This window comes from Megachile rotundata, unplaced genomic scaffold (assembly GCF_050947335.1).
Source record: "Megachile rotundata isolate GNS110a unplaced genomic scaffold, iyMegRotu1 scaffold0908, whole genome shotgun sequence".
In the NCBI taxonomy this organism is placed as follows: Eukaryota; Metazoa; Arthropoda; class Insecta; order Hymenoptera; family Megachilidae; genus Megachile; species Megachile rotundata.
The window spans coordinates 42501-57500 of NW_027474205.1; positions in this window are offsets into that span (position 1 = coordinate 42501).

The following is a 15000-nucleotide window of genomic DNA, read 5'->3' on the forward strand; positions in this document are numbered from 1 at the left end:
CCGAACCGACTATGCCGGTGGGACTTAGTCGTGCACGAACTCACCGCTGAACCGACTATGCGGAACGATTTATTATTAATAACTTCCTCATTTATGAATCCGAACGTACCAAAACCATATAGGAGTACTAAGAATACACTGCTCTAACGAGTCCAATCGTTTTTGGAATGGGTTGTCAGTCATAGTTTGACCGAACCGACTATGCCGGTGGGACTTAGTCGTGCACGAACTCACCGCTGAACCGACTATGCGGAACGATTTATTATTAATAACATCCTCATTTATGAATCCGAACGTGCCAAAACCATATAGGAGTATTAAGAATACAATGCTCTAACAGGTCTGATCATTATTTTAATGGGTTATCAGTCATTGTTTCACCGAACCGACTATGCGGAGCGATTTCTTATTAATAACATCCTCATTTATGAATCCGAACGTGCCAAAACCATATAGGAGTACTAAGAGTACACTGCTCTAACGAGTCCAATCGTTTTTGGAATGGGTTGTCAGTCATAGTTTGACCGAACCGACTATGCCGGTGGGACTTAGTCGTGCACGAACTCACCGCTGAACCGACTATGCGGAACGATTTATTATTAATAACTTCCTCATTTATGAATCCGAACGTACCAAAACCATATAGGAGTACTAAGAATACACTGCTCTAACGAGTCCAATCGTTTTTGGAATGGGTTGTCAGTCATAGTTTGACCGAACCGACTATGCCGGTGGGACTTAGTCGTGCACGAACTCACCGCTGAACCGACTATGCGGAACGATTTATTATTAATAACATCCTCATTTATGAATCCGAACGTGCCAAAACCATATAGGAGTATTAAGAATACAATGCTCTAACAGGTCTGATCATTATTTTAATGGGTTATCAGTCATTGTTTCACCGAACCGACTATGCGGAGCGATTTCTTATTAATAACATCCTCATTTATGAATCCGAACGTGCCAAAACCATATAGGAGTACTAAGAGTACACTGCTCTAACGAGTCCAATCGTTTTTGGAATGGGTTGTCAGTCATAGTTTGACCGAACCGACTATGCCGGTGGGACTTAGTCGTGCACGAACTCACCGCTGAACCGACTATGCGGAACGATTTATTATTAATAACTTCCTCATTTATGAATCCGAACGTACCAAAACCATATAGGAGTACTAAGAATACACTGCTCTAACGAGTCCAATCGTTTTTGGAATGGGTTGTCAGTCATAGTTTGACCGAAACGACTATGCCGGTGGGACTTAGTCGTGCACGAACTCACCGCTGAACCGACTATGCGGAACGATTTATTATTAATAACATCCTCATTTATGAATCCGAACGTGCCAAAACCATATAGGAGTATTAAGAATACAATGCTCTAACAGGTCTGATCATTATTTTAATGGGTTATCAGTCATTGTTTCACCGAACCGACTATGCGGAGCGATTTCTTATTAATAACATCCTCATTTATGAATCCGAACGTGCCAAAACCATATAGGAGTACTAAGAGTACACTGCTCTAACGAGTCCAATCGTTTTTGGAATGGGTTGTCAGTCATAGTTTGACCGAACCGACTATGCCGGTGGGACTTAGTCGTGCACGAACTCACCGCTGAACCGACTATGCGGAACGATTTATTATTAATAACATCCTCATTTATGAATCCGAACGTGCCAAAACCATATAGGAGTATTAAGAATACAATGCTCTAACAGGTCTGATCATTATTTTAATGGGCTATCAGTCATTGTTTCACCGAACCGACTATGCGGAGCGATTTCTTATTAATAACATCCTCATTTATGAATCCGAACGTGCCAAAACCATATAGGAGTACTAAGAGTACACTGCTCTAACGAGTCCAATCGTTTTTGGAATGGGTTGTCAGTCATAGTTTGACCGAACCGACTATGCCGGTGGGACTTAGTCGTGCACGAACTCACCGCTGAACCGACTATGCGGAACGATTTATTATTAATAACTTCCTCATTTATGAATCCGAACGTGCCAAAACCATATAGGAGTACTAAGAATACAATGCTCTAACAGGTCTGATCATTATTTTAATGGGTTATCAGTCATTGTTTCACCGAACCGACTATGCGGAGCGATTTCTTATTAATAACATCCTCATTTATGAATCCGAACGTGCCAAAACCATATAGGAGTATTAAGAATACAATGCTCTAACAGGTCTGATCATTATTTTAATGGGTTATCAGTCATTGTTTCACCGAACCGACTATGCGGAACGATTTATTATTAATAACTTCCTCATTTATGAATCCGAACGTACCAAAACCATATAGGAGTACTAAGAATACAATGCTCTAACAGGTCTGATCATTATTTTAATGGGTTATCAGTCATCGTTTCACCGAACCGACTATGCGGAGCGGTTTTTTCTCAATTTCTACCGAAAAAAAAAATTTTTTATACACGAATTCATTTATCATCATTTTAAACGTGTTTTACAACTTTTTGGAAAATCGATTTTTTCACGCTAAGTTTTACCGCACTCTCGAATTGGCACGTTCGGATCGCGCGTTAGCATCGTAAGCGCCCGTGCGTAACGGCCGGCGTCGCCGACCATCCGGCCGGCCGTTCGGTATCTATATGGGAGACGACGGTCCGAACATACCGGACGATGGGGCAGCGTCGTTCTCCGCCAAAAGTTACCGCGGGTCAAAAAGACCCAATATACGTATAAGCGGAACTTTGGCAAGTACGAATAATCGTTGCTAAAATGCATCGATCTGACATAAACTAGAATTATGTTCAAAGTAAAATTAATGAAATTTTACACGAACTGAAGGTGTCCTAAGGCAAAATTTCTCTCGTACGAAAGACTAAGTATTTTTACTTCGATACTTTCGTACCATGAGAAATGATATGAAATGACAATTGGTGGTGCATGGAAATATGACGAACGACAACGTAAGTTGGGAAGTTCGTAAAATTTTTAAAGTAAAAATCGACTTTTGAAAAGTTGAGTAAAAATCGCACTTTTTCACTATAAGGTTCAGTGCGTAAGAGCCGGCGTCGCCGACCATTTGGACGGCCGTTCGGTATCTATATGGGAGACGACGGTCCGAACATACCGGACGATGGGGCAGCGTCGTTCTCCGCCATAAGTTACCGCGGGTCAAACAGACCCAATATACGTATAAGCGGAACTTTGGCAAGTACGAATAATCGTTGCTAAAATGCATCGATCTGACATAAACTAGAATTATGTTCAAAGTAAAATTAATGAAATTTTACACGAACTGTGAAGGTGTCCTAAGGCAAAATTTCTCTCGTACGAAAGACTAAGTATTTTTACTTCGATACTTTCGTACCATGAGAAATGATATGAAATGGCAATTGGTGGTGCATGGAAATATGACGAACGACAACGTAAGTTGGGAAGTTCGTAAAATTTTTAAAGTAAAAATCGACTTTTGAAAAGTTGAGCAAAAATCGCACTTTTTCACTATAAGGTTCAGTGCGTAAGAGCCGGCGTCGCCGACCATTTGGACGGCCGTTCGGTATCTATATGGGAGACGACGGTCCGAACATGCCGGACGATGGGGCAGCGTCGCTCTCCGCCAAATGTTACCGCGGGTTGAAAAGGACCCAAAGTGTGGTAAAAAGCAGAACTGTGGCGAATGACGAGAAGTAACTGATGTTAAAATACATCGAATAATACATGCTAAGATTACGTCCCCAAAATAAAGTTATATAAAATTTTGCAAAGCAAAATAGAGGTGTCCTAAGCAAAAATGTGTCTGCCGTATGGAAAAAAGGCAAAGTTTATAGAAATTTTTCTGGACTTCGGCACGAGACACACGAGATATATACTTAGATCGTACTAATAAAGAGAGAGGTGTTCTGAGGAAGGCCAGACACCTCTCGTACGAATGCGAGATACATGTTTATTTCGCGACTTCGTACAACTTTGTGAGAATTAAAGAACGAAGGTTGAGATATGCGACTCGCACAACAAGATGTGGACGACGAACATCTGCGAAAGCAACGAAACGCAAAGTTTCTAATACAAGAAGTGTCAGAAATATATGATCTCTCCGTGGTCTATCCTCAGTATCTATGTCCACGATGTTACAGTGGAACATTACGATTTGAGGAGAAAGGCCCCTAATAAAAGTGTTGGAGAGATCAAATTAATTATAAGTTTGAGAGTGTGAATGAGGTTTTAACATCACACTTATAAATTATATTATATTATAATATTAATATAATAAATAATAGTTGATTATATTATTAGACATAATAATATATATATTATATAGAGAGCGAAAGTGTGAAGAAAAGGGTGAAGAAGGGGGGGGAAAGGCAAGGAAAGTAAGTGAGAGGAGAGGAAAAAAAAATTTTTTTTTTGTTCCTCGTTCGCGCGAAGCGCGAAGAAAATTTTTTGAAAGCAATACGCCGTTGGACTTAGAAAAAAAATAGAAAGGCACGCGCGCGCGCGTAGAGAAAAAAATAAAGCCATGAGCGCCGGCGGACTTAAAAAAATAAATCTCATAACGCGGCTGAGACTTCGAAAATGCTAAGTACTACACGGTCGGATGTTAGAAAGACGGAAAGCAATACGCGGCCAGGACATTGAAAATGAGAAAGCAATACGCGGCCAGGACTTTGGAAATGAGAAAGCAATACGCGGCCAGGACTTTGGAAATGAGAAAGCAATACGCGGCCAGGACTTTGGAAATGAGAAAGCAATACGCGGCCAGGACTATGGAAATGAGAAAGCAATACGCGGCCAGGACTTTGGAAATGAGAAAGCAATACGCGGCCAGGACTTAGAAAATGTAAACGACGCACCGAACCGACTATGCGGAACGGAGTTTCGTCGATAACTCGAACAATTGCGCACCCGAACGTGCCAAACTGGTACAGGAATGCTAGAAATACGTTACTTTATCTATTCTAAGCATTAATTCAATAGGTTGTCAGTAGCCGATCCACCGAACCGACTATGCCCGGGGGACATAGTCGCGGTTGCGCTCCGTACCGAACCGACTAAGCGGAACGGAGTTTCGTCGATAATTTCTACCATTTTGAATTCGAACGTACAAAAACGTTATGGGGGGAAATAGAAATCCGTTACAGTATCGATTCTAAGTGTTTCTTCTATGCGTTGTCAGTCATCGGTTCACCGAACCGACTAAGCGGAACGGAATTTTATCGATAATATCTACAATAGTGGATCCGAACGTGCCAAAACGGTATAGGAATGCTAGAAATACGTTACTGCATCGATTCTGAGCATTAATTCAATAGGTTGTCAGTAGCCGATCCACCGAACCGACTATGCCGGGGGGACATAGTCGCGGTTGCGCTCCGTACCGAACCGACTAAGCGGAACGGAGTTTCGTCGATAATTTCTACCATTTTGAATTCGAACGTACAAAAACGTTATGGGGGGAAATAGAAATCCGTTACAGTATCGATTCTAAGTGTTTCTTCTATGCGTTGTCAGTCATCGGTTCACCGAACCGACTAAGCGGAACGGAATTTTATCGATAATATCTACAATAGTGGATCCGAACGTGCCAAAACGGTATAGGAATGCTAGAAATACGTTACTGCATCGATTCTGAGCATTAATTCAATAGGTTGTCAGTAGCCGATCCACTGAACCGACTATGCCGGGGGGACATAGTCGCGGTTGCGCTCCGTACCGAACCGACTAAGCGGAACGGAGTTTCGTCGATAATTTCTACCATTTTGAATTCGAACGTACAAAAACGTTATGGCGGTAATAGAAATCCGTTACAGTATCGATACTGAGTGATTTTTCTATGCGTTGTCGGTCATCGGTTCACCGAACCGACTAAGCGGAACGGAGTTTTGTCGATAATATGTACAATAGTGGATCCGAACGTGCCAAAACGGTATAGGAATGCTAGAAATACGTTACTGCATCGATTCTGAGCATTAATTCAATAGGTTGTCAGTAGCCGATCCACCGAACCGACTATGCCGGGGGGACATCGTCGCGGTTGCGCTCCGTACCGAACCGACTAAGCGGAACGGAGTTTCGTCGATAATTTCTACCATTTTGAATTCGAACGTACAAAAACGTTATGGCGGTAATAGAAATCTGTTACAGTATCGATACTGAGTGATTTTTCTATGCGTTGTCGGTCATCGGTTCACCGAACCGACTAAGCGGAACGGAGTTTTATCGATAATATCTACAATAGTGCATCCGAACGTGCCAAAACGGTATAGGGACACTAGAAATACGTTACTTTATCTATTCTAAGCAATAATTCAATAGGTTGTCAGTAGCCGATCCACCGAACCGACTATGCCGGAGGGACTTGGTCGCACTCGGACGGTCCACCGAACCGACTATGCGGAACAGAGTTTCGTGGATGATTTCTACGATATTGAATTCGGACGTACCAAAACGTTCTAGCGGCAATAGAAATCGGCTACGGCATCGATTCTAAGTGTTTTTTATATGCGTTGTCAGTCATCGGTTCACCGAACCGACTATGCGGAACGATGTTTCTCCGTTAATTTCGACATTTATGAATCCGAACGTGCCGAAACGGTATAGCGGTGCTAGATATACGTTACTTTATTGGTTTTGAGCAATTTTTATATAGGTTGTCAATCATCGTTTCACCGAACCGACAATGCGGAATGAAAAAATTTCGATAATTACGTTAATAATGAATCCGAACGTGCCAAAGTGGTATAAATGTTCTAGCAATACGTTATTCTATAGGTTTTGATCGTTTTTTATATATGTTGTCAGTCATCGTTTCACCGAACCGACTATGCCGGAAGGACTTGGTCGTGCTCGGACGGCCCACCGAACCGACTATGCGGAACGAAAAATTTTCAATAATTTTGTTATTTATTAATCCGAACGTGTCAAAGCGGTATAAATCTTCTAGTCATACGATATTCGATAGGTTTTAATCGTTTTTATTATAGGTTGTCAGTCATCGTTTCACCGAACCGACTATGCGGAATGAAAAATTTTCGATAATTTCGTTAATTATGTATCCGAAAGTGCCGAAACGGTATATCGGTGCTAGAAATACGTTACTTTATCGGTTATGAACAATTTTTATACAGGTTGTCAATCATCGTTTCACCGAACCGACTATGCGGAACGAATAATTCTCAATAATTTTGTTATTTATGAATCCGAACGTGCCAAAGTTGTATAAACGTTCTAGTAATACGTTATTCTATTGGTTTTAATCGTTCTTAGTATAGGTTGTCAGTCATCGTTTCACCGAACCGACTATGCCGGACGGACTTGGTCGTGCTCGGACGGCCCACCGAACCGACTATGCGGAACGAATAATTTTCAATAATTTTGTTATTTATTAATCCGAACGTGTCAAAGCGGTATAAATCTTCTAGTCATACGATATTCGATAGGTTTTAATCGTTTTTATTATAGGTTGTCAGTCATCGTTTCACCGAACCGACTATGCGGAATGAAAAATTTTCGATAATTTCGTTAATTATGTATCCGAAAGTGCCGAAACGGTATATCGGTGCTAGAAATACGTTACTTTATCGGTTATGAACAATTTTTATACAGGTTGTCAATCATCGTTTCACCGAACCGACTATGCGGAACGAATAATTCTCAATAATTTTGTTATTTATGAATCCGAACGTGCCAAAGTTGTATAAACGTTCTAGTAATACGTTATTCTATTGGTTTTAATCGTTCTTAGTATAGGTTGTCAGTCATCGTTTCACCGAACCGACTATGCCGGACGGACTTGGTCGTGCTCGGACGGCCCACCGAACCGACTATGCGGAACGAATAATTTTCAATAATTTTGTTATTTATTAATCCGAACGTGTCAAAGCGGTATAAATCTTCTAGTCATACGATATTCGATAGGTTTTAATCGTTTTTATTATAGGTTGTCAGTCATCGTTTCACCGAACCGACTATGCGGAATGAAAAATTTTCGATAATTTCGTTAATTATGTATCCGAAAGTGCCGAAACGGTATATCGGTGCTAGAAATACGTTACTTTATCGGTTATGAACAATTTTTATACAGGTTGTCAATCATCGTTTCACCGAACCGACTATGCGGAACGAATAATTCTCAATAATTTTGTTATTTATGAATCCGAACGTGCCAAAGTTGTATAAACGTTCTAGTAATACGTTATTCTATTGGTTTTAATCGTTCTTAGTATAGGTTGTCAGTCATCGTTTCACCGAACCGACTATGCCGGACGGACTTGGTCGTGCTCGGACGGCCCACCGAACCGACTATGCGGAACGAATAATTTTCAATAATTTTGTTATTTATTAATCCGAACGTGTCAAAGCGGTATAAATCTTCTAGTCATACGATATTCGATAGGTTTTAATCGTTTTTATTATAGGTTGTCAGTCATCGTTTCACCGAACCGACTATGCGGAATGAAAAATTTTCGATAATTTCGTTAATTATGTATCCGAAAGTGCCGAAACGGTATATCGGTGCTAGAAATACGTTACTTTATCGGTTATGAACAATTTTTATACAGGTTGTCAATCATCGTTTCACCGAACCGACTATGCGGAACGAATAATTCTCAATAATTTTGTTATTTATGAATCCGAACGTGCCAAAGTTGTATAAACGTTCTAGTAATACGTTATTCTATTGGTTTTAATCGTTCTTAGTATAGGTTGTCAGTCATCGTTTCACCGAACCGACTATGCCGGACGGACTTGGTCGTGCTCGGACGGCCCACCGAACCGACTATGCGGAACGAATAATTTTCAATAATTTTGTTATTTATTAATCCGAACGTGTCAAAGCGGTATAAATCTTCTAGTCATACGATATTCGATAGGTTTTAATCGTTTTTATTATAGGTTGTCAGTCATCGTTTCACCGAACCGACTATGCGGAATGAAAAATTTTCGATAATTTCGTTAATTATGTATCCGAAAGTGCCGAAACGGTATATCGGTGCTAGAAATACGTTACTTTATCGGTTATGAACAATTTTTATACAGGTTGTCAATCATCGTTTCACCGAACCGACTATGCGGAACGAATAATTCTCAATAATTTTGTTATTTATGAATCCGAACGTGCCAAAGTTGTATAAACGTTCTAGTAATACGTTATTCTATTGGTTTTAATCGTTCTTAGTATAGGTTGTCAGTCATCGTTTCACCGAACCGACTATGCCGGACGGACTTGGTCGTGCTCGGACGGCCCACCGAACCGACTATGCGGAACGAATAATTTTCAATAATTTTGTTATTTATGAATCCGAACGTGTCAAAGCGGTATAAATCTTCTAGTCATACGATATTCGATAGGTTTTAATCGTTTTTATTATAGGTTGTCAGTCATCGTTTCACCGAACCGACTATGCGGAATGAAAAATTTTCGATAATTTCGTTAATTATGTATCCGAAAGTGCCGAAACGGTATATCGGTGCTAGAAATACGTTACTTTATCGGTTATGAACAATTTTTATACAGGTTGTCAATCATCGTTTCACCGAACCGACTATGCGGAACGAATAATTCTCAATAATTTTGTTATTTATGAATCCGAACGTGCCAAAGTTGTATAAACGTTCTAGTAATACGTTATTCTATTGGTTTTAATCGTTCTTAGTATAGGTTGTCAGTCATCGTTTCACCGAACCGACTATGCCGGACGGACTTGGTCGTGCTCGGACGGCCCACCGAACCGACTATGCGGAACGAATAATTTTCAATAATTTTGTTATTTATGAATCCGAACGTGCAAAAATTGTATAAATGTTCCAGTAATACGTTATTCTATAGGTTTTAATCGTTTTTAATATAGGTTGTCAGTCATCGTTTCACCGAACCGACTATGCGGAACGAATAATTTTCAATAATTTTGTTATTTATGAATCCGAACGTGCAAAAATTGTATAAATGTTCCAGTAATACGTTATTCTATAGGTTTTAATCGTTTTTAATATAGGTTGTCAGTCATCGTTTCACCGAACCGACTATGCGGAACGAATAATTTTCAATAATTTTGTTATTTATGAATCCGAACGTGCAAAAATTGTATAAATGTTCCAGTAATACGTTATTCTATAGGTTTTAATCGTTTTTAATATAGGTTGTCAGTCATCGTTTCACCGAACCGACTATGCGGAACGAATAATTTTCAATAATTTTGTTATTTATGAATCCGAACGTGCAAAAATTGTATAAATGTTCCAGTAATACGTTATTCTATAGGTTTTAATCGTTTTTAATATAGGTTGTCAGTCATCGTTTCACCGAACCGACTATGCGGAACGAATAATTTTCAATAATTTTGTTATTTATGAATCCGAACGTGCAAAAATTGTATAAATGTTCCAGTAATACGTTATTCTATAGGTTTTAATCGTTTTTAATATAGGTTGTCAGTCATCGTTTCACCGAACCGACTATGCGGAACGAATAATTTTCAATAATTTTGTTATTTATGAATCCGAACGTGCAAAAATTGTATAAATGTTCCAGTAATACGTTATTCTATAGGTTTTAATCGTTTTTAATATAGGTTGTCAGTCATCGTTTCACCGAACCGACTATGCGGAACGAATAATTCTCAATAATTTTGTTATTTATGAATCCGAGCGTGCCGAGGTGGTAGAAATGTTCCAGTAATACGTTATTCTATAGGTTTTAATCGTTTTTAATATAGGTTGTCAGTCATCGTTTCACCGAACCGACTATGCCGGAAGGACTTGGTCCCGGTCGGACGGCCTACCGAACCGACTATGCGGAACGAAAAATTTTCAATAATTTTGTTATTTATGAATCCGAACGTGCCAAAATTGTATAAATGTTCTAGTGATACGTTATTCTATACGTTATAATCATTTTTAATATAGGTTGTCAGTCACCGTTTCACCGAACCGACTATGCGCAATGAAAAATTTTCGATAATTTCGTTAATCATGAATAGGAACGTGCCAAAATGGTATAAATGTTCTAGTAGTGCGTTATTCTATACGTTTTAATCATTTTTAATATAGGTTGTCAGTCACCTTTTCATCGAACCGACAATGCGCAATGAAAAATTTTCGATAATTTCGTTAATTATGAATCCGAACGTGCCAAAATGGTATAAATGTTCTAGTGATACGTTATTCTATAGGTTTTAATCGTTTTTTATATAGGTTGTCAGTCGTCGATTCACCGAACCGACTATGCCGGTGGGACATTGTCTCGCATCAGACGGTCCACCGAACCGACTATGCGGAACGAAAAATTTTCAATAATTTTGTTATTTATGAATCCGAACGTGCCAAAATTGTATAAATGTTCTAGTAATACGTTATTCTATTGGTTTTAATCGTTTTTTATATAGGTTGTCAGTCATCGTTTCACCGAACCGACTATGCGGAACGAAAAATTTTGGATAATTTCGTTAATTATGAATCCGAACGTGCCAAAATGGTATAAATGTTCTAGTAGTGCGTTATTCTATACGTTTTAATCATTTTTAATATAGGTTGTCAGTCACCTTTTCACCGAACCGACTATGCGCAATGAAAAATTTTCAATAATTTTGTTATTTATGAATCCGAACGTGCCAAAATTGTATAAATGTTCTAGTAATACGTTATTCTATTGGTTTTAATCGTTTTTTATATAGGTTGTCAGTCATCGTTTCACCGAACCGACTATGCGGAACGAAAAATTTTGGATAATTTCGTTAATTATGAATCCGAACGTGCCAAAATGGTATAAATGTTCTAGTAGTGCGTTATTCTATACGTTTTAATCATTTTTAATATAGGTTGTCAGTCACCTTTTCATCGAACCGACAATGCGCAATGAAAAATTTTCGATAATTTCGTTAATTATGAATCCGAACGTGCCAAAATGGTATAAATGTTCTAGTGATACGTTATTCTATAGGTTTTAATCGTTTTTTATATAGGTTGTCAGTCGTCGATTCACCGAACCGACTATGCCGGTGGGACATTGTCTCGCATCAGACGGTCCACCGAACCGACTATGCGGAACGAAAAATTTTCAATAATTTTGTTATTTATGAATCCGAACGTGCCAAAATTGTATAAATGTTCTAGTAATACGTTATTCTATTGGTTTTAATCGTTTTTTATATAGGTTGTCAGTCATCGTTTCACCGAACCGACTATGCGGAACGAAAAATTTTGGATAATTTCGTTAATTATGAATCCGAACGTGCCAAAATGGTATAAATGTTCTAGTAGTGCGTTATTCTATACGTTTTAATCATTTTTAATATAGGTTGTCAGTCACCTTTTCACCGAACCGACTATGCGCAATGAAAAATTTTCGATAATTTCGTTAATTATGAATCCGAACGTGCCAAAATGGTATAAATGTTCTAGTGATACGTTATTCTATAGGTTTTAATCGTTTTTTATATAGGTTGTCAGTCGTCGATTCACCGAACCGACTATGCCGGAGGGACTTTGGTACGTTCGGACTCGGCACCGAACCGACTATGCGGAGAGATTTTTGCTCAATTTTTTGAAAAAATATAAATATTTTCTCGATTCTTGTATGTTATTTGGACGTATACTGTTATTTGTTACTCGTTTATTACGTTAGAAATTCGTTTGGTATTTATTTTGGCGAGAAAAGGAAAAAAAATTTTTTTTCGATTAATTTTGTCATTAAATTTCGTAAAATAATTGTTAAAACATCGTCCGTATACTTTTTAGCGTGTTTGACAACTTTTTGAAAAATCGATTTTTTCGCGCTAAGTTTTACCGCACTTTCGAATTGGCACGTTCGGATCGCGCGTTAGCATCGTAAGCGCCCGTGCGTAACGGCCGGCGTCGCCGACCATCCGGCCGGCCGTTCGGTACCTATAAGGAGACGTTCGGTCCGATCGTACCAGACGGAACAGAGTCGGGCGCGTGGCTATTCTATGACCTCGGTTGAGAACTAGTCCACCGCTCCTCGTGCGTAACTTCGTGTTGCCTCGACTGTTCGTGTTCTCGGTATCGATGCAGGATTTTCTCCACACTGCATTGTCGCGTGTCGGCGTCTAAGACCAAATGGCACATATGCGACGAACCTTTAACATGAGGCTGGTGACTCGTATGCACTTTGGTGTGTACGTTGTACTGACTCAAGCGGCACAGGCTACTAAAAATTAAAAAGGGATAGAATAAAACCGACCGTTCTAAAACGGGCCAAAAAAGGTTTTATAAAATTTATTTTAAAAATGAATTAGATAGTGGTGTTGAACGAACTTGTTCGTTACAACGCCTTCAGTCGAGAGGCTAAAAAATTTTGAAACGGAATATTTATTCCGAAATTCAGAAATGATATTACGTCCCCTTAATGTTTTGTGCGTCTCGAACGCCTAAATATTTTCTCGATGCGCGAGAAAACTTCTTCTTCGCGGAGAGTTTTTCGGTACGATGAAGTAAAATATTAAATAAATGCTTCACTATACGTACAGCGCAGAGATATTGAAACGAAATAATATGTAACTATGACTCGTAAAAACGGTTTCTGAAATGGAAACTTCTTCCAAAGTGAAGAGTTTTCGGTACGGGTGATTTCTCGATATTACATCGAGTTTTCGCTTATACGTACAAAAAATATTATTACGGTGTGTATCGTAACTATGACACGAAATTTTGAGAGAGAGAAAATAAAAATTTGGGTGGATTTGTAAGAATCGATGTGCCCAGCGCGAGCTAAAATTCTCTGTGTACGTGCTTGCTCCGATTTGTTTTTTTCGAACAGCATGTCCGTTGTACGCGCTATCACGGTACGTTCAGCACGCCACTTGTACGCGCTAACCTTTATCGGTGTGTCTTAAATAAAATACCAAAGAGAGTTGAAAGGAGAGAATAGAAGAGAGAGTTTGGAGGAACAAAAATTTAATATGACTGAAAAACACATGAGAGAAGAACCAAATAAAAAAAGGGAACGTTTAAGCTGATATTGGTTCATCACAAAAAAATGGTATTTATGAAAAAGGCGGAAAGAACACCGATATTGTGGAGGTTCAATACGGAGTGTGTGTGGTTTACGTGCTTATACCGTTTCGATGTAAAGCGTGAAAGCGGGTGTACGTGCTTCCAAAATTTCAACGGATACACACTTTCCGGCACGGAGAGAGTTTTAGCGGGATTTTCTTTTACGCGCTTCTTCGATATCCACGACGAAAAGAGAGACTAAAAACGGAGGTTTCGTATCGATATATGCCTAGCGCGAGCTACCTTTGTACGTGCTTCCTCTTGTTCGTTTTTCGAACAGCATGTCCGTTGTACGCGCTATCACGGTACGTTCAGCACGCCACTGTACGCGCTAACCTTTATCGGTGTGTCTTAAATAAAATACCAAAGAGAGTGAAAGGAGAGAGAATAGAGAGAGTTTGGAGGAACAACAATTTTTAATATGACTGAAACACATGAGAGGAGAGAGAAGAACCAAATAAAAAAGGAACGTTTAAGCTGATATTGGTTCATTGCAAAAAATGGTATTTATGAAAAAAGGCGAAAGAACACCGATATTGTGGAGGTTCAATACGAGCGAGCGTGTGTGGTTTACGTGCTTATACCGTTTCGATGCAAAGCGTGAAATGAAAAGCGGTGTTACGTGCTTCTAAAACTTTTCAACGAGAAATCTTTCTGGCACGAAAGGATTTGCATTTTTTTACGCGCTTTATCGATACAAAATAAGAGAAAGAGACCCCCGTGGAGGAACGAAACGTTTATATCGACACGGTTTCGATTCGTTTCGACGAACAGCATGTCCGCTGTACGCGCCATAGCGTATTGTCCAGCGTGATCCGCTATACGCGCTATTTCGGTGTTGTGTCGTTAAACGAAATATTGTATATCAAAGACTTATAATATAACTTCACGTAATATAAATAATATTACGAACCAGAAAAGGAAACGGGCAAAAAGAGGAGAGCTGCAAATTGGTTCGTGTACAAAAAGTTGTACAAAAATAATCATAAAAGAAAAGGGAACGTTTAAGCTG